Source organism: Heteronotia binoei, chromosome 1 (genome assembly GCF_032191835.1).
Source record: "Heteronotia binoei isolate CCM8104 ecotype False Entrance Well chromosome 1, APGP_CSIRO_Hbin_v1, whole genome shotgun sequence".
In the NCBI taxonomy this organism is placed as follows: Eukaryota; Metazoa; Chordata; class Lepidosauria; order Squamata; family Gekkonidae; genus Heteronotia; species Heteronotia binoei.
In genome coordinates, this window is record NC_083223.1 from 52,888,799 (window position 1) to 52,913,420 (window position 24,622).

The 24,622-nt window shown below is 39.6% G+C and overlaps 1 protein-coding gene across 10 annotated transcripts in view; it reads left to right on the forward strand.

Annotated features, from left to right (window-relative positions):
* Positions 1–6,963: 6,963 nt before the first annotated feature.
* MYT1L (myelin transcription factor 1 like) overlaps positions 6,964–24,622 on the forward strand; it is a 513,986-nt gene continuing 496,327 nt past the window's right edge. For 3 of the 10 annotated variants that reach the window (XM_060234449.1, XM_060234515.1, XM_060234506.1), the window contains exon 1: positions 8,777–9,818. The gene's annotated coding sequence lies outside the window, so the exon portion shown is untranslated. Of the gene's footprint in view, positions 7,119–8,776; positions 9,819–24,622 lie in introns of those variants that run through there. The other 7 variants (XM_060234479.1, XM_060234524.1, XM_060234489.1 and 4 more) reach the window with 4 other exon arrangements.

Below are 24,622 nucleotides of genomic sequence, written 5' to 3' on the forward strand. Positions count from 1 at the left end.
CCCAGACAAGCCAGCAGCCCAGCTCGGCTCTCTCGAGTTCCGCCCAGACATGTGCCTTGCCCATTCTCATTTTAATCAGTCTGCCCACGATGGCTGCTGATTCATTTTGCAGGCTGGCCCCCTGGGAGCCAAGGTGGAAGCCGGAGGCGAACTGCTGTTGCATCAATTGTGCCACTCGACATCAGAGACGAGGCGGGCGAACGGGCTCCAGCCAGCGACCTGGTTCAAAATATCATCAGCATTGTAAAAAAAAAAAAAAAAAAAAAGGCGGGGGGAGGTTGGAGGGGGAAATCCGTTGAAGAAAAGACCTCCCCCTCTCCAAATAATGCAATAAAACACAAATTAGAAGAGCATTTGAAGGGAGGGACAGGGAGAGCTCTGATCCACCTCCTGAAGTTGGAGAATTCGGCGGAATTACCTATTGAACGCCCCGCCCCTTGGTGCTTGTCGTTTTTATTTATATATTTATTTTAAAGGAGTCTTCCTTTCCTTTTTCTTTCTCCCCTCCCCATAACTAGTGTGAGTGTGTGTGGGGGGGAGGAATGGGCTACCTGATTTAGCCGGAGACTTTGATTTGTGGGATTGACAACCTTATTATGCAGCGAGGCTTATTATTGATATTATTCCCTTCTCGGTTGCCATGACCACCTTGTGAGAGACATTCAATTTTCTCTCTTCCATCATCATTATCTATGAGGCCATCTGTTGTGGAAAATGAATTCAGCCTCATTTGCATGACTGATAAGCAATTTTTTTTATCTATTTAACAGAAGGTCATATGCCGGGGATTTGGAGCTGCTTTTTTTTTTAAATAAAAAAAAAGCGAAAGAGGGGAGGAGGGAAGAGGAGAGAGGGAGGGAAAGCATATCGAGAGAACGAGTGGGAGTGCGTGCATTAGAGGATGTATGTGGAAGTAAAACAGATCCCTTAGGCCTGCTAGCCTTTCGTTCTGAATTTGTCATCCCTGCCTGGGCAACATTCCCCCCCCCCCCCCAAAGCTTCGACACACTAAACAGAGGGGGGGGGGGAGATAGCTGTTTTCCCTGCAGTCTTCTCGCAGCCCCCCCCCCCCCGGTTTAAAACTCAATGTTGGTGGGTGCATTTTACTTTCTTGGTTTTTTTTTTAAGTCCCTGGAATATAATTTTTAAAAAATATTCGATGAAGAAAAAAGGCATCCTTTCCGGGGGAGTCCGTGTATTCTTCTTACTACTCCTCGTCTGTGTAAAGTTGCAGTAACCTAAGGCTTATGTATCTCTCCCCACCCTTAACTGTGCTTGAGATTTCGGTATGTTTAGTTTATGATGGTAAATGCTAACAGATGAAGGTTGTGGATTGTTCGACCTGAGGGTTGATTCTCTGAGTACATTCAGGAGACTGGGGTATTCTTTTGCTTCAGTTTTGTTGAGCAGCTTTATACCTACGCCTTCCATTGTTTGCCTTTTTTCACGTTCTTGCAGCAGATTTGCCCTGCTGTCGAAACTGCATGGGACACTAAAGTAATATGATGATGAAATCTGTGGTGAATGTATAAGAAGCATTATGTTGCATGCACAAAGCATGTTGTTTATATCAAATTGCTGCATGCTGTACATTACATGTTTGCTGCTAGGAAAACAACAGAGGCAGAAACTTCATGGGTATCCACAGATTGCTCTCAATATTACAGATCAAGATGATACTCAAATAAACTTGAGCTATGCCACTAGTTTCACATTGCAACTTGCTCTGAAGCAGCTTGACTTTAATGGGGCTATTCCAGAGTAAATAGATGATACTTTCCTACCCAAAACTTGCCTTAGAAAAGCAGAAAGATAAATAACATTCATATTGTGTAACAAGCTGAAATAAAACTTTTGCATATGTTTCAGTTTAATATGTTTATGTGGCATACCTAAGTTGTCACTGTATGTGAAAATTAACCCTTGCTAAGTGACTTTTTACAAGCTTTTATTATAGAGAGTGGAGTCTGAAAAATATTGTATTAAAATTTCAGCTATGCAGTTATAAATATTGTAGTTATTTGGTATAACTGGTTTCCTATCCTTCTGGAAAGGGAAAACGATTAAGCTGATCCTCTTGCAGAATTTATATTTGCTATTTTTAAAAGACTGAACTTCACAGAACAAATTGCCTTGTACTGTATTTTCTGGGTACATTACTGTACTTTACTGAACTTTAGTTGAAAATAGTGTCAATCATAGACTTTTAATAAGAATCACTATCATAAATAAGCCTTTGACACTTTTAATAATCATGTTCCATCATAGACATCAAAATATGCAGCAGATTGTTTTGCTGAAAAGTAGAGATTCAGTGAAGGATTCCCCCTCTTCTGTACAGAAGTTCAGTCCCAAATGTATCAATGCAGAGCAATGTTCTAAAGAATGGAATGTTCCTGATAGAATTCATTTCAGCTGAAAAGCAACTTCACTAGTACTCAGGTCAATTTAATTGGCAAATTGAAATATCTGAACTGACCATGTTAAGGTAATATTTAATTATTTCATTCAAATTAATTCTGGCTTTGGATTTTTAACAGAGCTGATTACTTGACTTCCAGTATTTTAAATTTAATTCTTATGTATTTCCCCCCTTCCACAAAGTGTGCTTTAACTGGAACCTTTTTAAAAATAAAGTTTTGTTAAAATAAATGTCTCTCCCCCACCTCTTTGGTATCAAGCTTATTCCTTACACAACTTCATTCACATCGAGATCTTTTATCACCCTGAAGCCTGTACTGACTGAGTGAGAAGTATGAGTTAGAAGTTCTGTTTTCCTCAAGGAGCATATGCTATAGTATCCTGGGGAATTAACAGTTCACCCTTCATAACAATTTTGAGTCATACAGAGTTTATTATCACCCACCCCTTTAAGTTGTGAGGAAGCTGGAAGGAATTGTAAAGAGAGAGAGGAAAAGATAAAATTATTTAAAACACACACACAAAACCATAAGAGATAATACATTTGATTCTCTCTCCCTGCCCCCACAAAAGTTAATTACCAAGCTTGGTTGGATTCCTCCTTGCCACCCTGACATTTGACTGCTGCTAATTCACTGATTAATCTCATTAATGTGATTATGGTGGGATTTGGAGTTGGCTGCTATTGTTCTGCAGACAGTGCTATTCAGCCCAAGTACTTGCCACCTCATTCAGTTTTGCTGTGATTTTTCCAAAGGTTGTTTGACTGAGCTGTATTGTGAAAGCGGCTTCTCCTTTCAGCACCAGGAGCTGTCCGTTGCTGATAGCAATTACTTTGAGCACTGACTTCCTATTAGTTCACTAGCAAATAGGAAAACAACTCACTTTCATCATCTTAACGACTCTGCTCGTTGAGGTTAAAGACAGGGAAATGTTTATGCCTTATATCCCCAGTCAATATGCATATGCTTGAGGGGAGAGAGAACAAGACCTATTCTTTCTTCTAGAAGTTTTTTTTTCTTGTCTTGCATGCCTTCCCTTAGTATGGTGAACGCTGGAGTGATAATAGTATGGACTCTCTCTCTCATAATTTTAAAAGCAGAACATAACTGCCATTACAGGCTTTTCCTTAATCTGTGTTTTTTTTATTTCTTCGAGTCCATTTTCTGCAAGTATCATTACCCTTCCTTAGGTAATATAAGTAGTCTTTGGATCACTTTTGACTTCACCATTTCTTGTGTCTAGCATCATTATTAGTCTAACACCGACACTTACATTTTTCCCCAGGAGTCATTCTCTCCCCCCTCCCCCCCCCCATACACACAGAGGCACACACCGAAGATACACACCGTTTCTTTGACTTAATTTTGGTTTGAAAGATTCAATTTAAATTAATATTTCAGACGTGGAGCTAAATAACAATAAATTGCGTCTTTTTCCTGAGACCTCTTTGCTTTTTCATCGCGTGGAACTAAGACTGCACCAGCCCACAGAGCAAAGTATAAAGAAACGCTGCTTGTTTGAAGCGGGATGCTTTGCATAGCATCGGCGCATGATCAACTGAGCTGTCTGCGATTTGACTTTATTATTTGAAGCTACATTGTTATCAGGAGAAACGCTTAGTACGCATGTGCAATAACTTTCCCATACCGTTTTGAATCTCTGTGCTATTCTTAAGGAAACATGCTGAAAATTTCGAGCCTTCGTTAGATATCATTGTACTCAGAATTTTCTCTGAACTGAAGAGAGCTAAGGCAGGCAATTACTGTAGGTATGCCTATTTCCCCCTCCCCCTCTTCCACCTCAGCTGCATAGACTAAAGATGCCCTGGGCATGTTTGCAGTCCCATTGAAGTCAGCAGTATTTCCAAGAAAATGTGATTAAATAGTAGTCTTTTAAATATTCAAGTTCTTGACCGCCAAATTTAATTACTTCTTTGCAGCCACATAAATAATAGCTGTTTCATTTTCCACTCTCTCCAACAACAAAATATAGCACAATCCATTCCTGTGTATGTCTACTCAGGAGTAAGTTCCAGTATGTTCAGTGGGATTTTTTCGGGTAAGCATAGGATTGCATTGTTATTCACTTTGTTGAATAATTACTCGAGAAGTAAGTCCTACTGAATACCTTGTGGTTTGCTATACAACTGAGCCTGAATAGGATTGCAGCTTTGGACTTGCAGGTAGAATGAACTAGCCCCCCCCCCCGCCCCCCCGCTCCCGGACAGAATGCTGATATCGTTTCGGAGCACGTAGGGGGAAAATAAAGTTATAGTAGCGAAGCTCAAAGGAGTTTTTGGTGACATTACAGTTTCCAGTTTAATCAAGGCTGCCCTGCGTCCCTTGCATTACAGACCCAGAAATCCAGGCTGACTGTGGCGAACCGACTTTATGTTTTGACATACTTCTGCCATTTCTCTCATGTTTCAGGTCCAGCCCTTCTGCTCCATCCAGTCAAAATAAACGAAATGTGATGTTTTCAAGGCCATAGGGTTGAACTAGACACAGACTGCTTTAGCGTCTTCGTGTGTGCGCGTCGTTTTCTCATTTAAGAGTGACTTGGTGTGGATCCACCCAGTTTCCGCGTGGATAGCAAGGACTACTGAGAAACACGTTTGGAAAGGAGGGTGGGAGGACAGCGGGATCTTCCCAGCCCATAGACTGAATGCTCACCGTTTCTTTTGGAAGAACATGCCACCGTTTGTACTGCAGTCATTTAGAGTCCTTGGCCTGGCTTCTAAGGAAGTCAATGTCAGGAAGCCTTCCCAAATGACTCCTCTGGGCAATCCTTATGTGAGCCTCCCAAGTCCCCAGCCAGTAACTTTTCCAACTACATTTGATGTTACTCAGGAGACAGAGAACTTTAGGCAGCGAATGACACCACCTAACCTAGTTGTCTTTAACCAAGCTGCCACAGTCAGTGTTTGAAGGGATAATTCCACTCTTGCAATGCGTGTTTATAGAGGAAGAGGAGATTCTAGTCCATTTGAGTGCTTCTGTCCCTACAAAAACCCTGGCTGTCTTCGGGGAAGCTTAGCATCATTCTGCTAAGTGGTCAAGAGACTCTTATCACACCATCAGTACAGATATGCATGTGGTTATATGCATGTGAACCACTTGAGAGCAGAGAATCAGTGAGATCTGAAGTTTTCTTAGCTGTTTATTAGCTCAGGGTTGTTATTAGCGCTCTTTATCTTTCAGAAAATAATCTTTCTGAAAGATTGCAGAAATTCTGAAAGACACTCAGTAGCAGATTCATCATCCTACCCTCGCACTGGTGAATCTTACATAAGTGAATAAGATGTTTTTATTTTCATTTAGTTCAAGATAGTTATTTTCAGCTTCTGGGAAGGAAAAAAAAGGTGACCTGAAACCACCCATTATACTGTTGAGCGATTACTCCTCCTCCGTTAATTGTTGTGTCATTTGAACTGGAAGCCTAATGGGAATCAAAGAAGCCTAAACCACCACCCACAAATTGCCCAGGCCCGTTTTGTGTAACAGCCTTCAGAGCCACTTAAATTATTTAAGTCTAGAGCCCGCTTTTTTTATTGTTCAGTTTATCTTGAACAAGGTCTTCAGTGGCTCCTTTGAGACCAAATTCGCTAGCGCTAAGCAAGGTATCCTTTGAACATGTGCAGATTGCCCCGCCCCAGCATCTGAGTAGTGCCCTTGCTAACCAGACCCTACAGCCCCGTCGTTAAGAGTTTGGAACTCAGGATTAGAGAGAGAGTGGGTCCTAGAGAGAAGGAGCCCCTCCCCCGGTTTTAATAACCCAGTCCTACTCGACTGAACATTAAATTCAGTGGGACTTCGCTGAATCGGTGTAGGTGGCTGTCATGCGTGATGATAGTCTATTTAGTCACTTGCTTCATTTGTAGTCCGCCTTGACACTTTATATTGCACCCCTCCCCCCTTTTCTTATCCTTCTCCCAGTCCTAAGCACATTTGGGAGAAAGTAAATGTCATAGATTCCGGCGACGGTGCTTTTTACTTCCGCCTAAGGCTGCCATTCTTCGCACGCTTATTTGGGAATGAGCCCTTCGGACTCACTTCCGATTGAACAGGCAGGGGGCCTTGGGATGGCCGCCTCGGATTCACCCCGAAGTGTTTTTTTCCTAGGGGATGCCTCCCCAGGCAGCCTGCTGGAGGCTCGGCGTTAGGAGGAGGCTTGAGAGGATCGGCAGATATTATAGCTGTGACAAAGAGAGCCGGGGGGGGGGGGGAGAGATAGAAGGAAATGTTAGGTGTGTGGGGGAGGGCTCAACTCCCCTTTGCTTCCCTGGGAAACACCTCGCCGGTTCTGCCTCTAATTGGATCTTGCCCAGAGAGAGATGCTTTTGTTAGTGCGCTCTTTTAGCCGCAACACACGCCGTTGGCAGGATTTGTCAGCAAAGTTTGCCCTCAGCGTGGCTCTCCGTCTGTCTGTCGAGAGCCCAGGAGGAAAGCGAAGGGCGGGCTGGGCTCCAGCAAGGCTTTTCCTTCCCCTCAGACTGCAGTGAGAGCTGGGAAGGAAACTGCGCGAAGCAGCCTCGGTCGCCGTGGTCGTGGCGGCGTCTGGTGTCTTTGGGCACGTCAGGCGGCAGCGGCAGCAGCAGCGAGAGGGGATTACTTTGGCTGGCTGGCTGGCAGGAGGTGTGCCGTGTGACTTCCCGCGCTGGGGTCAGCCCAGCAGCCTCTGCAGCGGCGAGAGCGGTCAGTATTGTTGTCTCCCTTTGCGAAGGCTGCAACTCTGGCCGGGGGGAGGGGGCGCGCGTGTGGCGCGAGGGAGGGAAGGAGGGCGGGAGGACTGGGGTGAGGCAGAGGGGGAGCCTCCGCTCGGGTGTGTGCGCGCATTGTGTGCTGCCTGGAGGGAAGAAGGGGGTGTTGTTGGGAAGAGGGAGCTTGGATGTGAAAGAACGCGGGGTTGGGGGTGGGAGAGAGACAATGTGCGTGTGAGAGACTGAAGGGAAAGGAAACAACACTCCCTGGGAGTGGGGCTTAGGAAGGTAACTGCGAGAGAAAGGGCTGTAAGGTGTGTGAGAGTGGGGGCTGTGTGTCTTGTTTATGGGAGAAAACGAGGAGCCTAATGACTGAAGTCATGTGAGAAAACTGTAAGGGGTGTCTGTGAGCTTGGGAGTGAACTCTTGTGACAACTGTAAGGCTCTCTCTGTGTGTGTGAGAGAGAGAGAGAGAGAGAGAAAATGAAGATGAGGTAGCTTGCCAGTGAACTCCTGCAAGAAAGAACTGTAAGGGAGTATATGGGTGACAGAGAGAATGGGGCTTGTATATATGTGTGAAGGAGTTTTTGAGATAATTGTACTAGGGGTGTGTATGTGTGAATGAGCATGGACGCATGTGTGAGTGAGTGAACTCTTGTAAGAGAGAACTGTGAAGTGTAATGTGTGTGTGCCATACATTGAGGTTTGTATGCACAGACATATATACAGAAGAGGAAAAGGCTTGTCTGGAGGTCTGTGTTGGGAGTGTGAGTTTGTGGTGAGAGACGATTGAGGGTGGATGGGGAGAGATTTAAAAAAAAATGTTGGGGAAGGAAATCTTTTTACCTCATAGCTCTCGGTGGTTATACAGAGGCATTTTTCCTCTCAAGCATTCATATACACTATGCCTTATAAACGGAAACAAACAGTAAAGGCGGTTGTTCAAAGGTTAGGCTTCTCATCTGAGGGGTTTCCCAGCTTCTTTTATTGGGCTTCACCAAGGTTTTGTCTGCCAGTGTGTTAAGATATCTCAGTTGTATTTCATTCACCATTTTTAACCAAAAACTTAGAATTCGGAAAAGTTGTCTTAAAAGACCCTTTAATCCTCTACCTGCAATGGCCTAGCCAATATAGTCTGACCTTTCTGTCATCAGGTCATAATAACAAGATTCATTGCCTCACTGGAAAACAGTGTCATGTTTCAAGCAAATTTTTTTCTATATAACAATAGCCTATAATAGTATATAAAATAGATTTAAAGTGTGTGTCCCTGAATGAAGATTATTTGAAACCTTATCTACTCAGAGACCAAAGGGCTGCAGAAACAACTTAGATTCCATGTCATAATTTTGTTTGATAGAAATTAGGCCTGTTTTGGATACTTTAAAAAAAAAACAAGATTTGTTACCAACTTTATAAAGACAGATTTTTTTTAATGTTATGTGTTACATAGCTATGCAGTACTGAAATATTTTTCCTATCCCTTTCCCCTCCCTTCTGTGAAGACATATATGGTTTAGCTATTAGCTAAAATGAGGTTGCAGATATACTTGGAGTTAACTCTACACAAGCTGCATGATTACTCAAGTATTTACCTGAGGTGGCTGAGTTTAATTATATCTCACAGAAACATGTCAAAATGGTAGTGGGCTTTGCCAAATTTCCTGGCATTTCTGAAATAAGAGCATCCTTCTTACCATAGTACTAGTGATAGAAGAGAGCCCATTTTTAAAACATAAATTTCCTCCTGTCTTACTGTTAATAGCCTGAGTGGTATTTACCATTCCCATCTATTACATTGAATACAGCATTGCACATGATACACGTTCTGCTCCTCCAGAGATTTAGGGGCCTGTGGGTAACAATGTAGGCAGCATACAGTACACATCTTCAGTCTTGGCTGACTCTAATAAACAGGAGATCTAGAAATTATTGTTATAAATCTAGAAGCAGGGGCAAAGGAGGGGGACCTGTGTCTAGCTCACTGCTTTTTGAAGCATCAACTAGGATTTGACAGGAAAATTGGTACATTTTATATTCCATAAATGGAATCCAGAACGAGACAGGGAAAGTCAGCAGTATGCTACTGATGTTATTCTGCTGCAGTAATGTAGTCTCTAAGGGAACCTGTGCTTGATGCATATAGTACACAGCTAGGCTTTTCTGTAGCCCACCGCTTGTCTTGCTGCTGCTGCCAGTGCTTTTAAATGGAGGCTACTGCTGATCCAGCAGGCAGAGTGCTGCACATATGCACTTCTTTCCCCATCTTTTAATGGTGGCAACTTACTAATCTCTTGTCTTCAACTTTGGGCCCTTTGCAATCTTGACTAAAAACCATTATGACTTTTGTCCATGTGGCAAAAGATTAGCATGCAGGTGAGGAACGATTCCTGTCTCTGTAGCTTGGAGATGCACAAGGAGAAGATGTGCATTGGAAAAAGTTGATTGGATGAATGGCGAACAAATGGTGATCATCTAAAAGCATTGGAAGAGTTCTTGCTGTTGTAGTTGTCGTGAAGCAGGTTTATCCATTTTCCGGGTGAATCTCTTAATACGGAAACAGGGTGGCTGGTGTTGAAATTATTGCTTAACAGTCTGGCCTACTTGAAGGTGCAGCTTTGGACTGCATGCATAGATAATTCATTTGGACTACTTTGTTTTGCCATCTTCAGATTACATCTGATGGTACATTCAGGTAAGCATGACTCTTTTTATTTCACTGTTGTAGCCATTGGTCTGACCACACGTTCTTTTGTTTATGAAATGTAAGTAACTTCAGCTGTTTGAATAAGAACAAAAGAATAAACTACTTGATTTTACTTTTTCTTTAGACATTTTTACTTGCATGAGTCTGGAGAAAAAGAAATCCTGTAATTTTGACAGAACCTCCCTCTGTTTTTGAAGCAAGTATTCCTCCCCCCCCCCCCAAAAAAAACCACCATTTATAGCAGCCACTGTTTGGGGGGTTTTCTCAAAAAGATGAAGTCGGATTGATATGTCAGTGTTGTTTCTGTTATAAGTTCACAAATAATTAATTCTGTATGTCTTACATACATATTTATCATTACTGAAACATTACAGTTTATCTCCTGAGAGCCCTGACTTAACTTGTGATACAGGAACTGCAAAAAGGTGAAGAGAAGTACTGTGTCTTTCATGCTAAGGAATATTCTGTATAGAAAAGCAGAAGACGCACACAGAATCAAAACAATTTAAGAGTGAATGCCAAAATCTATTCTTGCAGCTACTCAGAAGTATATTCAAGTTCCTGTGGAAGAATATAGGCTTCTAGTAAACAAATAATTTATTTATACATTTATATCGAGTTATCTAGGGATGTTTAAATGTTTGAATACACGTCTTCATTTTGGGAATAGTTCTGTTCTTTTATAACACTTCTTAGGTTCCTTTAAATTGGGATTTTGAGCAAGGGAAATCAAACCTAATGTTAAGTTTGGCATTAAAGTAGAAATGATCCTTTATTTGTATTTATTACTTTTCTGATCACTAGAAATTAGATATTGAGGTTTTGCCTTAATTTTTATGAGGAATTCCTGACTCTTCTATGGGGAAAATGTATGTCATGGTGGTGCAATTAATTTGGCTTTTGATAATAAATACAAGACCTAAATATCTGACAAAGAATTGTTGGTCCAAATTCAACCCTTAATATGAAACATCTTATTTTGCTTTTGCTAAGGTTTTGAACACTTATCTTAAACTTGGTTATTAAGATATAGTTAAGTGGTCTTTGCACATACATAATTAGGCATACATATTTATAAAACCATAGTTCATTTATAAAGAACTACAAAATAAAATCTAGATGATCAAGTAGAACAAAGTTATATGAAATTACAAATACAAAGCTTCATAAATGACAAAGTCTTTTTGGTGTCCACTGGGGGGGGGGGGAGTAAAAAGATTAGCTTAAACAAAGAAAAATACCAAATAATTGGAAGTAGTATATTGGAAACAGAATATATTTCAATATATTTCTAAAAGGGTTATGTTATTTTTATGGTTTATAAATTCTTTAAGGATGTATTCACTATTTTAAATATTATTTTAAAGCAGTATAGAAAATAGTTTGTTTCTGGCCAGCTATAGTGGTTTCTTTGTGTTTGTCCCCTGCTTCCAAAAAAGGACCAGAATGTTCATTCGAATTATTAATTTATATTATGACTTCATAGTTCTACACTAACACTTTTGTTTGGCATGGAAAATAATTTGGACATAATGGGTCTTTTACAGAACATTCATTTTTCCTTATTTCATTCTATTTAAACATTTAAAACTGAGTTAATAAAACTGAATTAATAAACTTTTATAAATCTTGAAATAATTCATACATTTTTGTGATGCCAATTACCTCTTTGTGAATTTATTGGTATAGTAATTGTTCTTAAACTTCATGATACTGAAATACTTTGAAAATGTCGCTATACTTTCAGATGTTTTTGCATCCCTGCATCACATTTAATAAGTCAACTGAGTTCCTAGTAGAATGCATATATGAACTAGACCAATCACCAGTGCTGTCAAGTAGCTCTTGCCATTATAGTTCAACAACACTTAACATTTTGGTATTACTTGCTTTCTTTGATAGAAGCAATGGGAAAGCTATGAGGTGGTGTTAGCAGAAAGGGTCTCCAATGTATACATTGTTGACTGGGATCCAGCCTAGGTGTTGCAAGTTCCCTTAAGCTTAGTAAAGTACAGCAACCAAAATACTTCCTCCACAAAGCATACTGATAAATGCTATTAGAATATCTGATTTATCATTCTTTGGTCAGAACCATCATGCCTATCTGAAGTATAAACTCAGAGTTACTGTAATATAGATAAAGGAAGAATAGAAGAATAAACCGAGTGTTTTATACCATGGAAAATCACAGCATTTCATCAGATTTGTGTAGATACACACATTTATTTTAGCTACCCTAGAAATGCTGCTAACATAGTTCACATTTGCCATATAACTATGCTAGCCAGCTTGGTTGTGGAAATAATCAAGGCTGCAGGGCACCCCATTGAGAGCCATCAAATGAAGTCTAGTATGGAACAGTCTGGTAAATTGTGAAAATACAGAAATCAATGTTGCATCTGCCAGTAGGCCCTTCGGTTCCCTGAAAGTCCCACGTGCCTAATGAGTCTGGGCAATTGGTTTCAGACACCAGTTTTCCTTCAGGATAAATTTAATACATCTTGAGGGTCAGGCATAAGCAAATTGATTATAGCTCTGCACCAAGCAAACTCATAAACATCTGTAAGATTGCAGATTTTAAAGGCATCCAGCATCAGGGGCTGTTATTTTCAAAGCACATCTCCCTCATACTAGCATGACATACCTCATGCCAGCATGGTGTTCTTGAAGTTGGAGGTTGATTAGAAAGTGCATGACTTATTCTAGTGCTTATATTTATCCAGTGACCATCCAGCTGTTGGAAGTTGACTGTGGATTCGGTTGCTCATAGGTAGTTGCTATCGACATGGCAGGGCCATGGAAAGTAAGCAAAGTGTCATGTTTGAAAATACTTGCATTATAGTGTTTGAGCAGACACCAATTTTTTCTTTCCGGAAACATGAGTGCAGTTAATTTTAAGGAAGACTTCTTTGTCCTTGATGTCTGTATCAGTCGCTCATGAAAACATTATTTGTTTGGAGAATATGTTTGTGAAGTTAGTGTTATTACTCAGAAGCAAGTCTTATTTAGTCATCTGCATTTTAGACTTTACAATATTGTATAAGTTCTCTAGGCTTTATGGATAACTTGGTGATAGAAATGCAGTATGTATCTGTCTGTCAGATTGGTGGTGCATTAGTTTTCGTTTTTTGGTCCCCAAACACAACATGCCATACACCTTACATTTTATATATACTGGGATATTGTGAGGATATTTGCTTGAAAGAGTGTATGACTGCTTTTATTTTCCAAGCAAATTCTGCTATCTCCTACCATATCTTGTAAGGACTGAGGAATACTACCAAGGGAATAAAATTTTATGCCTAATTTTAGTGTTCCTCTGCCTAATGTGCTGTGAATAAGTACCATGTTACAGCATTTAACTCTGTCCATCTCTGTCACTTCCTGAATATTTGCTCTCTTCCAATAAAATAAACCCAATGCAATGAGCTAGTACATCTAGGATTTGTTGTTTGAAGAAATTATGAGGGTTGATCTTCCTTCCTTCCTGCAAGACTTGGCTCAAATTTAACACTGGACGGGACAGTATTTCTGTTGCTAGGCTGTATATAATGATTCTGCCTTACCTGGTGGATCACAGCTGAAAATTATGGTACAATAGTGCTTTGGAAAACAAGCAAATTGGGTGGTGGGTGGGAGAAGGTCTAAGAGAAATTCTTTTGAAAAGTATATTGAAGAAGGAATCATGAGGTGTCAGTGGTTCCAAAGTACATAGAAACAATGGACTGTGGTACTGTATACTGAAGTTCTGGCATGCCTTTATAACAGCACATCTGGGAAAACCTCTTGACTTAAAATGTATACTAACATAAAGGGAAGCCTGGCTCACCCTGACTCATCTGTGCCTTTTGTCTCTGATATAAATAACAGTGCTGCTATGCAGACGAGTAAGTGGGTCAGTAAAATCTGTCTATCTTATATTGTGGCCAATTGAAAAGAGGGTTGTCTATTTGTGTGTCAGAGAGGAACAGAGCTTGATGTAGTCTAATTGTTTCAGTGATAGCTGATTGCCACAGACATTTTTTAAAGTCTTGCTGACATGATGAAATAAACGTAGCCTGATTATTTCTTTCCTTATAATGATTAATTATTAGATATATGGAAAAGTTGCTGTCCTCAAGCAGCTCCAATTTCGAAAGTATTGCAAGATGTGAGCTTTGATCTTGAACCATGTTTTCATGTAGTTAGTCATCTCACCTAAAAGACTCATGGTAAATTTGCTATATAAGTAATCGCCTCCATATGGTAGCAGGAACCCATAAGTCTGTTGATGTTTTAGTTTAATAATCCAAGATCAGAAAAAACCCTTCAATCCATAGAAAGTTATTTATCCTTAAATCTCATGAAAAGGAATTCAGTTTTTATTGATTAAGTTAAATTTCTATTGTGTCTGGTGAAATTTAAGAATAGCCTACTTTCTCTACAGTGTGGTCTGTAGATGATATTTTAGACAGATGGTTAGCATAGTGTCGAAAAGCATGAACTGTGGTCTGAGAAGATCCAAGTTCAAATCCTAACGAATTCATAAATCGTGAAATGGCTTTACTAATATAGCCTGTAATCTTAAAAACACTTTCCTGAGAGTAAACCCTTCAGTTTAGGACAGCTCCCATATTGCTACCTTAATCTGGGATAATAATTTTGGTCTATTTTACAGAGGGTTTAGAACTGGTAAGATTCATGAATGTGAAGTATTTTAGAAGCATGATTTAAATACCACACATTTTGATTAAAGGATTATAAATATTATAGTTTTTGATTAAGTTATTAAAAGTAATGTATCACCATATCCTAACCATGCTGATTTAGAATTAAATATAATTGATTTACTGAGGTTACAATGATTGGGATTATAGCCACTTGATGTGGTCCAGCACAGAGGTAAGTACACTTCAGATCACTGATTACAGTGAGTTTAAGTGTTCCTAACCCTGTTTTGGATTATGGCCTCAGTAAACATATGTCAGTGGGTATAATAGTGTCATATCTGTTGTTAGAAAGACACAGAAAATTGTAAATGAAAAACAAATTATTCTGTTTTATTTGAGCAGATATGTTTCTGGTTGTGAGAGTTTTGCTACCCATTTTATGGGAAAAATAACAATTTTAGCTAGATTACTTTTTGCCAATAGCTTGAACACTACAGTGTATACAATTCATATTAGCCTGTAAGGTTGGACTTTTACATATCCGTGCCAGAGACTGATTTGATAATGTTGAAGAGGCTGGATATTTGACTTTAATTTCCATTCATAAATATTCTAACAAATACTTTCTATGCTTTTGATGAGTTTAAAAACAGTTTTTTCCCTTGAGATATCCACACTCATAGAAGAGGCCAAGAAACGTTCTCTCATTTCCCCCCTTTGGGAACAACTTGTTGCACCTGTTTACAAATTGGAAAGAGTCACTAATGATCAAAACAGTAGTAGGGTGAAATGTTTTAGTGCTTATCAATAATATTAACCTTTTAATTCCAGCAACTAACTTAACTTTCAATAGAGAATTCTGAATTGAGGACAGAATGTTCACAGATAACATTAGAAATCAAGTAAGCAAATTGAGAACACTTGATTGCAGTTCTACAGTAAAATGTTTTTTTCTTTTTAATAAATAAATAAATAAATTTGGGCTGCTCCAAGATCTTTGGGAAAGGTTACTAGGAACATACACAAGACCATACTTAAAACAAACCATTTTAACAAATTAAAATCTTAAATTCCAGCTATATACTAATTTTGCATGCTAAAAGATGGCCTTACATTAAAAATTGTTTATAGTGCTTCCAAAAGATACCTGGAGTTTAGCAAGTCTTGGGGCCTTGTTTCAGAAAAGTCATAAAACCAACTTTCCACGTATACTTCCTGTTAGGATTGGAAAAATGATCAGTATTGTTCTCTCAAAAAGGAGGGATTAAGAAGATAATGTTCATCTAAATTGTTTTCATGTGCTGTTTTGTTGGGTATGATTATTTTAAGTTGCCAGCCTCCAGAGCTTTCCCAAATTTACAAATGATCTCCAAACTCTACAGATCAGTCCCCCTGGAGAAAATGGCTGCATTGAAGGGTGGACTCTATACCATTATATTCCACTGCGGTCCCTCCCCTTCCCAAATCCTGTTCTCTTCAGGTTGCACCCCAAAATTTTCAGGAATTTCCTAATCTGGAGTTAGTAGGATTCCCAGTCCCCCACCAGGGTTGGGGATGCCCTTCCCTGAAGCCCCTTCCCCCACCACCTGGTGGGCTGGCTAGTGAGGGGACTTTCTAGCAGTAATGGGAGGTTTAGACTGGTGTTGCTGGCAACACAGTGATGTCACTTCTAGCATGCATCAGAAGTGGTGTCATCACATTGCTGGTGATGCAAGGACACTGTGGCAAAAACTCTATGGTCAAAATGACCTCTACAATAAGAGTTTTTGCCAAATACCAGAGTATTCCTGTCATTGGTTACATGATGATGTCACTTCCAGTGTTTGCCAGAAGTGATGTCACTGTGATGATGGCCTAGGACTTTCTTTGCTGCCAGTAATGCCTTCCTCACTAGTGGCCTAGAGGGACCTGGCAACACTAGGAGTTGGCAACCCTACAAAGGCCACAGTTGGAATCTTTATCTGGGAGTTCATGGTAGCTCTTGGCATCTCTTCTGTCAGTTGAACTTAGTCAACAAAAGGATCTGTAAGGAAGGAATTAATGTACTACACTTGATATAATCTGTTTGTGCAAATGTAATGTTTAAGGGAGATTTCCCACCTTTCTGTTAGTTTGTACAGTTGACTGGCCTTGCATTTAATTTGATACTGATACCATTGGAGTCTTGCTAGACTTGGAATTGGAAGTGTAACCAGTTTCTCACAGGCACTTAAATTACTTTGGATAATGGGGCTTCTCTGTGCTGACTTAAATATACATGTATTACCTTGGTTTATTTAAATATCTGAATTGCAAATGAATATGTAAAAAGGCTGTGGTGAAAAGTATTTGTTTCAGATGAGGCGACCTGTAATGCTCTGGTGTTGTATTTACACATGTGAGTCACTAACAGACGTTGTTGAATGTACTTTATGATCCAGCTTCCTAGATGTATCTCAACATTGGCTTCACTTGTATGTCTAGGCCTTTCTCATGTCTATACAAGTACAATTTTTCTTATTTTCCTATGTGAATTTTCCACCATGGAGAATATTGTACATAATATTCACCAGCACTCCTCATCACTCTATAAGGAACGGACTTTACTTAAAAAGGCGACTGGAGCTTAGATACCCATATGAACATTGGGAGCAAGAAAAAGTGCTTGTTTGAGCTCCCTTTGTACAAACTTAGGCTGTAAAACTTTTAAAGAGAGAGTCAATATGGAATTTCAGAACAGTAGCTAATGTAAATGGGCATAAACTGCCACTGAATTGTATTTTGTACAATACTTTATTGTGAATGTTGTACATGTATGTGGTGGTATATTTCTCTTTAATGAATTAATAATACTCACCTGCATTACAGAGGTTTTGTAAGGACTGTTAAGATATTGGGTGCTTTCATATGGTGACTGTGAGTGGACACTACTGTTCTTACACAGTAAAAATCCAGTTGCAAAGCACGTTATTTAGTGTGTGTGAGTGCACCCACCTGGTGTTTAACACTCAGACATTGTAGAAAACACTATGTTATTATACACCATTGCAATGATAAATTGAGTATTAGAAAGCTCTCCTTTGTACCAGTGAAGAAGGAGCAAAGATGATAAACTTGAAATTAAAGTTTGACCTTCCTATCCCAAACACTTTTTTTTTTTTGCTTCAAGGAGTGGAAGCAGAGAATTTGCCCCTCTTTGACCCAGTTGCACCAAAATCATGGGCAGAAATGAAAATCTGCCACCAGTGCAGGCAAAGAGTGATGAAAAGCTGACCAAAGAGTGACCACTTCATGACAACAAGCAAATTTTCCTAATAGCATTTTGCCCCAAGCTTGTTTGCTTTCTTGTTCTGAAAGATTTCACAATTCAGACTTTCTTTTTATGATATGTTCTGGCAACTTATTTCTTTGTCGCTGGAGCAGGTCTGCGGTAGTGTTGTCCGCCTACATTAGCAGCACAGACTGATGACCCTTCATGCTCTTTTACAGTTCCTTCAGCCATCAAGGAAAAAGAAGAGAGTCATGGCAGGCTGCCATTACTGTTGTGAAATAACAAGACTGCATTTTCTCATGCTGCTGACATTCACTAGCACTGGAGTTTTTTTTGGGGGGGGGAGCGAAGGAGGGTAGGCAGTGGCGCATGATGAGTGATCAGAAGCATTAATTATAAGGCTTAACCAATGGGGGGAAAGTTGATAAGGAGAGAGCAGGCAATGTTGTGCTTTTTCACTTTGATTAACTTTACAAGTTCTTTCTCACTTTCTTTTTGGTTTTAATAGAAGCCCAGCTGAAACCAGTAAACTTGTGTTTTGCTGCATATTCAGCCTGCTGTCCTCATATTTACTTTAATAAAGGTGGTAACATTTGATACTTACTTATTAGTGGCTAGAGCAAGCATAAATGATCATACACAGTATGGAAGGAAGTATTTTTCCTCTTGGTTAGGGAAGGGAAGCAGGGCTATTACTAAAGATAAAACCCTCTGAAGTCTTGCTCCTTTCTCTCCCTTACATTGTTTGTGGTAATATATTCTTTGTGGGCATGGCACTTGATGTACCAGGCTGAAACCAGCAGACTTGGAAAGTCTGTGTGTGCTTCTTTTTGCCATCCTACCTTCCAACTCAGTAAAAAAATATATGCAAGCTATAGGTAGTGTTTTGCTCTGTGAGGGGCATTCCTTCATGCACAGGTGTTGAGTCTGTGTTGGGCTGGATGAAGCTCTATATCAAGGGTGGCCAAGCTTGCTTAACATAAGAGCCACAAAGAAGAAACATTAGATGTTTGAGAACTGCAAGACAGGGAGGGAGGGAGGAAAATAGATGGGGATGGAAGTAGAGGTGGAAAGAAAGCAACTTTAAGTCCATTTTCCACGTTGCTGGCTGGGTTAACTTGGAGAAGTGATTTAAAGAGACAAATGCTTTCTCCAAGCTGGCCAATGGGGCAGTGGGGGTTTTGAGAGTCATACAATATGTACGAAAGAGCCACATATGGCTCCCGAGCCGCAGTTTGGCCACCCCTACTCTATATAAATAACATTTTGTTTTGTTCAGGATAGCATAGCAACAGTTGCCCCCCTCCCCAGCTACCAAGATACATGTCTCCTGTGAACCACTTATAGGTTCCAATCTTCCCTTTGATAATTGCTGAATTACAGTATTAGGAAGAAAACCTTGTGAATCTTGGATCTCTGTCAAACTTGATTGTTGTTTCTTAAAAATTTAGCAACTAGTAATTCTTTTTTTAAAAAAACTTATCAGCATAAACACACAGGTACTAATTAACTTTAAAAAACAATAACTTGCTTTGGAACAAATAACAATATTATCTCGTTTTGGAGGTATGACTTTCTTCAGCTTCTGTGTAAGAGCTTTCTTTTAATTAATTTCACTATATCAAAACACGCTTAGTCAGAAACTCCAACAGTTATGCTCATAAAATGACAAACACAAACATTCAGTGTGTGTGTGAGGGGTTCATTCTGAAATATGTTTTAGAGACTGCCAGCTACCTGTTACTTTCCAAATTAGAGACAGAAACAGTATTTCTGGAATGGGACCTGGAGATCTCCTGGAATTATTACTGATCTTCAGACTACAGAGATCAGCTCTGTTGGAGAGAACAACTGCTTTGGACAGTGGACTCCATAGCATTATATCACACAGAAGCCCCTCCTCCAGATCTCCAGGTATTTCTCAGCCCAGAGTTGGCAACCCTTGGGGATATATGCATGTAAAGTTACAAAAAGAACTGCTTCTTTGTAAGTGTATTTGAACAATATCTACATTGTTATTTAAAATTACAGAACATATTCTTTTCTTGACAGGCCCCAGGAATTTGAGAAAAAGAGAGTGCTGAGTTTTAAAATTACCCTGGGACAGAAATAACACATACACATTTATTTAAATGGCTTAAGGCACATCCAAAATACTCCTGTAAGTTAATGATGTTATGTTTATAGGACTGCATAGATACAGGGGCATTCAGATTACTCAGAAAATACAATTAAAGACTGGTTAATATGTTTTTATTTACATATTATTATCCCTTGGTGTACATTTAGATGGGATAACAAAATGTGAACAGGCTTTCATGGCTGGTAGTAACTACAAAAAGGACTACTGTGATCTCAGGGGCTAAATGCCTGGTTCATGTGTTGTGTTTGTTCAAATAAGCACATGCCTGACAGAACAGGACTATGTGTAAGCAAAATATTTTTTTAAAATAATCATCCTTAAAGTTTTAAAATTATTTCCAGTGTTTTTCAAGCCACCTGGATAATAAAGCATCATGGAGTGGCACAATAATAAAATTCCACTGGGCAGGCACCACATTTAGCAAACTGCACATGTAAAGGCTGAGTAAGGACATGGTTGAGAGTCATCACTCAACCTGATATGTTGAAGTTATGGGTGAGCTTTTCCTCAGGGAGATTGTCCACTTATTCAGGTCTATAGTGGGATGTGGTTTGCTTCTAAACAAAACTTGGAATATATGGGTGATATGAGTGTCTTATTTACCTGTGTCTTATCTCTTGCACTTTGGTCCTTCTAGCATTTTTTGACTCAGCCCAGCTCCAGCACTGGAAATTAACCGGGCTTAAAGAAACTGGGGCTCAGTGAAGTAACATGCTGGAGTTTACCTCTTCTCATCTTCACACTCCATTGTTGTTTTAAAAGACAGTTTGCATATGAATAGGAGAATGCAGTCTCCCTATCACTACAACTTGGACCTTAGTGGTGGTGGAAAGTGCTATCTAATTAGAGATGACTTATGATGACCCCGTAGAGTTTTCAAGGAAAGAGATCAGTAAGTGGTTTGACATAGCCTGTCTCTGCAAAGCAGCTTCAAATTTCTTTGGTGGTCTCCTGTAGTCTCATCCAAGTAGTAAGCATCCAACTATTAACCAGCTTCCGAGATCTGATAAGACTGAGATAGCCTGAGCTATCCAGGCTCAGGTAATTTGGTCCTTAATATAATTAAACTAGGTTGTCTGTCCTTTTTCCCTATGGGGTAAAATGTAGCTTGTGTTGACATATATGATTTCATATAGGAAAATGCAGTGGGCCAAAAAGATCCAAATTGCTCCTCTATGACTACTTTTAAGGAATGGACAATATATTGAGAGAGATACTTGTCTCAAATCTCATTATGTCTCATTTGAATTGGTCACAAATCAATGTGTCTCTGATTGCAGCTCATGTACCTTATTGACAGTAGGTAGCAAACATTATCTGTAGTCCTGGGGGGCAGCAATGTAATGTTTATCCTCCAGTTTGTAGTGCTACCTGTGATCAAAAAGATTGCAAAAAAAATATGTATACCCAGTGGGAGTACAGCATACTTCCCCTCATCCGAAGTCTGCACACCAGAGACCAGAATAGTAAACAAGCTACTGCGTATAGAGTCAAAATTCTTCACAAATTAATGAATCAATAATGCCATTGGTGTAAATGAAATAGTTTGGAAATAACAGTGCATCCATCTTCAGTGGCAACATCAGTATGGAAAATGCCTTTGTCAGTTATAAGACCTCTGCCTGTCCCACTTTGCCACAGTATGATATTTTGGCTGTTGACTCAGCTCAGGAACTTGTAAGAAGGACCAAGAACCCTTTTCACTTAAGCAACTTAAATAGAGGGGAAAGCTCAAGTGAGATCAGGGGTTGAAATTTCTGAGGTAAAACCAGTACATGCACAGACTTTAGTTCTTATGCTCCAGGCTAATGAGGATTTCTTAAGCTTTTCACAGTGATTTAAATCTTTAGGTTGAGAGGCTTTTGTTCCAGTGTTTTCCCCAAACACTTCAGTGCACTTTCTATGAGTATTCTCTGGCTGGTAGACTATTTCCAGTACCCAAACCCCTTTTCCTGAAACACCAGTACTTTTTTTGAGTTTTTAACGGACTCTTAAGATCTCAGCAGTTTCTAACCACATCAGATTAGGGTTTCTTCACAACTAACTCCCTGTTTGACTGGGTAGGAAATTTTCTTCTCTCTCTAGAAGATATATCCCCTTTTCTTGGCTCAAATGACAGTCTGCCTTCTTCCCTTGTCTGGGTTTGTGTCCTTCCCTGTAGGAATTTATTCCAGAAGACCTTTGACAATGGTTGATATTGATGCTCTTCTTTTTTTGGCTTTGGTTCTATGACTCTGTTTTGTTTAACTTACTGTATTTAGGGGTATTTTTATCGTGAGCAACTTTGTACAATTTGCCAATTTGCCTCCTCAGAAAAAGGAAGAGGAAAGATGCCAAGCTAGCATCATGACACTCAATGTTACAATGCAGGCATGGGCGGATCTGGCAATAAAAGTTTGCCTGGCAGATGTCGCTTTGTTCTTGACCCAACGTACTACCCTGTTTAAAGTGCAGTCCAAGGCCAGTCACCGTTTGGGGCCACGTAGGAATTTTTTGCCTCTTCCCAAGATTGGGCTTTTGAGAGGAGGTGCTTTCATCTACCTTTCACTGATGACAGTAAAGCTGGAATAATTGGCCATGGTGGTTGCTGTTAAATAAGTTGGTCACTTGGGGGTGTAGTGCAGGTTAGAAAGCGGAATTAGTAATCACCTGAGCACATTCCTGTTGGAAAATAAGGGGTAAACGAGGAATGGTATTCTGGCCTTGTGTCCTAGGGCTGGGGATTTCTTTTTGAGGCTACCTGGTTAGGCTTATCCCCATAGGTCAAGGGCTTTGGGGGAGGCTTTCCAGGATTTCTGCCAGTAAGCCAGGCTGCTGTTCAAGAGCCACAAGGATGGCTCAAAATTGTGACAAGTGACTCACCTAATGGAGGGTGGGGAGGTTTGCAGAGGGTGACATCTGCCCTGCCCCCTTTCTGCACTTGTGGTCTTCCCCTTGACACACAGTTTATTAAATAGTTGCATCCATCTCTTTATTCCCACTTCTGGTGGGGGGAGGGCAAGAGTAGCCAGCTCAGGCAAACCAGAAAAGATTAAAAGCCAATTCTTCTTCTCCTTCTCTTTCTTCTTCTTCCCCTTCTCCTGCTTCTCCTCCTCTTCTTCCTCTTCCTCCTCTTCTTTTTCTTCTTCCTCTTCAATTAATACCAACTGGGAAAAAAGCATTGTGTTATAAATGTGTACTTGAAGACTGAATGTGAAAACCAGATTTAAAAATAATGAAATATGAAAGCTAGTTACATAACATGCAATCCCTCACCTTTATGAACAGAACATTTCAAATACATTTCTAACTGATCAAATATGTTTAGAGAGTAGAAATGTAAGAACAGAAAGCTTTCCTTACTGGATTAAACTGAGGCATCCTTTTTATCCAGTCAGATGCCCTTATGGAAGCCCACATAGATGGTATGATAAAGAGACCCTCTATTTGTTTGCTCTTAGTAACTTGCATTCTGATTTTTTCAGTCTCTGGAGTTTTCAGTTCTGAGTAATGGTTAGAATGCCTTGATATGTCTGTTTTCCATTATTTTGTTTTATTATTTTAAAAGCTATCTAAAACTAATAGATATCACTATGTCTTGTGGGAGCAAATTCAGTAAGTGAATTCTGAAGTACTTTCTTTGTCTGTCCTAGACATATAAGAAAACAATTTCATTGGTGATCTTGAATTCTAGTACAATGATTGAGAATATTTTCCAGTAACCCACAGTGCTTCATTTATAGAGTGGGATCCAGACAGCTTTTTTTATAGTGAAAAATGGAGGAGGGAACCCTTATTTACTATCAGAAAGGTTATCTTGAAGACTGTGGGACCTGCATGGACAAAAAACATGTGGAAATGGGGGCTGTAGTAAAGAGGGGAGTTAGGTGAGACTAATTGAGAAAGGTGTCTGGATCCAACCCATGATTCTTAAAAACTGTTTTCATTTTATAAACCATTATAATTTATAATAATTAAATATGCTTTTCTAAATAATTAAATATGCTTTTCTAAATAAAAAGTGCAAAATTCTTCAGCCTTTATTCACAGGAATGATGTTTCAATTATTTGATCATTTTAATTATCCTTTTTTCTTTCCAGTTCTGTGATTCATTTTCAAATGGAAAGTACATGTTATCATAGCCTGTAGTTGTGCTACAGATTTCTATAATGATAGGACTATACTTACTGAGAGGCTAGCACTGTGTCATGTAAAGTTATAATAAAGAAAAAGTTTTACAGATTAGTGGGTATGATTGCTAGGAAGCCTTGAATTTGGCACATCTGTTTTATATTTGCATATTGCCTTATCTTGAGTGTTGGGAAACATTTCTCAGAGGTGCCAGGGTGGTTTGAGAACAAATGGAATGGAAGGGTAAGATGTTCCTTATACACTTTAGAAAAAGTTTTATTGGACTTTCTAATACTAAGAGTTTTTTTTTTTTTTTAAAAACAACCCTTACAGCATCATTGGCCATACAATATAAATCTGAGATAAGGGCCCTGCACATTCTACTGCAGTTCCAGGCTTTCAGCTGAGGCAATGGATGTTTTAATCTCTTATCTTTGGCCTCTCCTGCTGTCAGCTCAGTCAGTAGCTCAATATCCCACAACACTGTCCAATGGGCTTCTACTGATTTACTGCTAAAGTTGTTTGGTCCAACTCAAGAACTATCTGGGGATGAAGCCAGGAGACTTTGGGGGAACCAAGAGCAATGTTGTGATAAGCATGATTTAACTCCAAAGAGAGTTGTAACCATCACATTTAAAA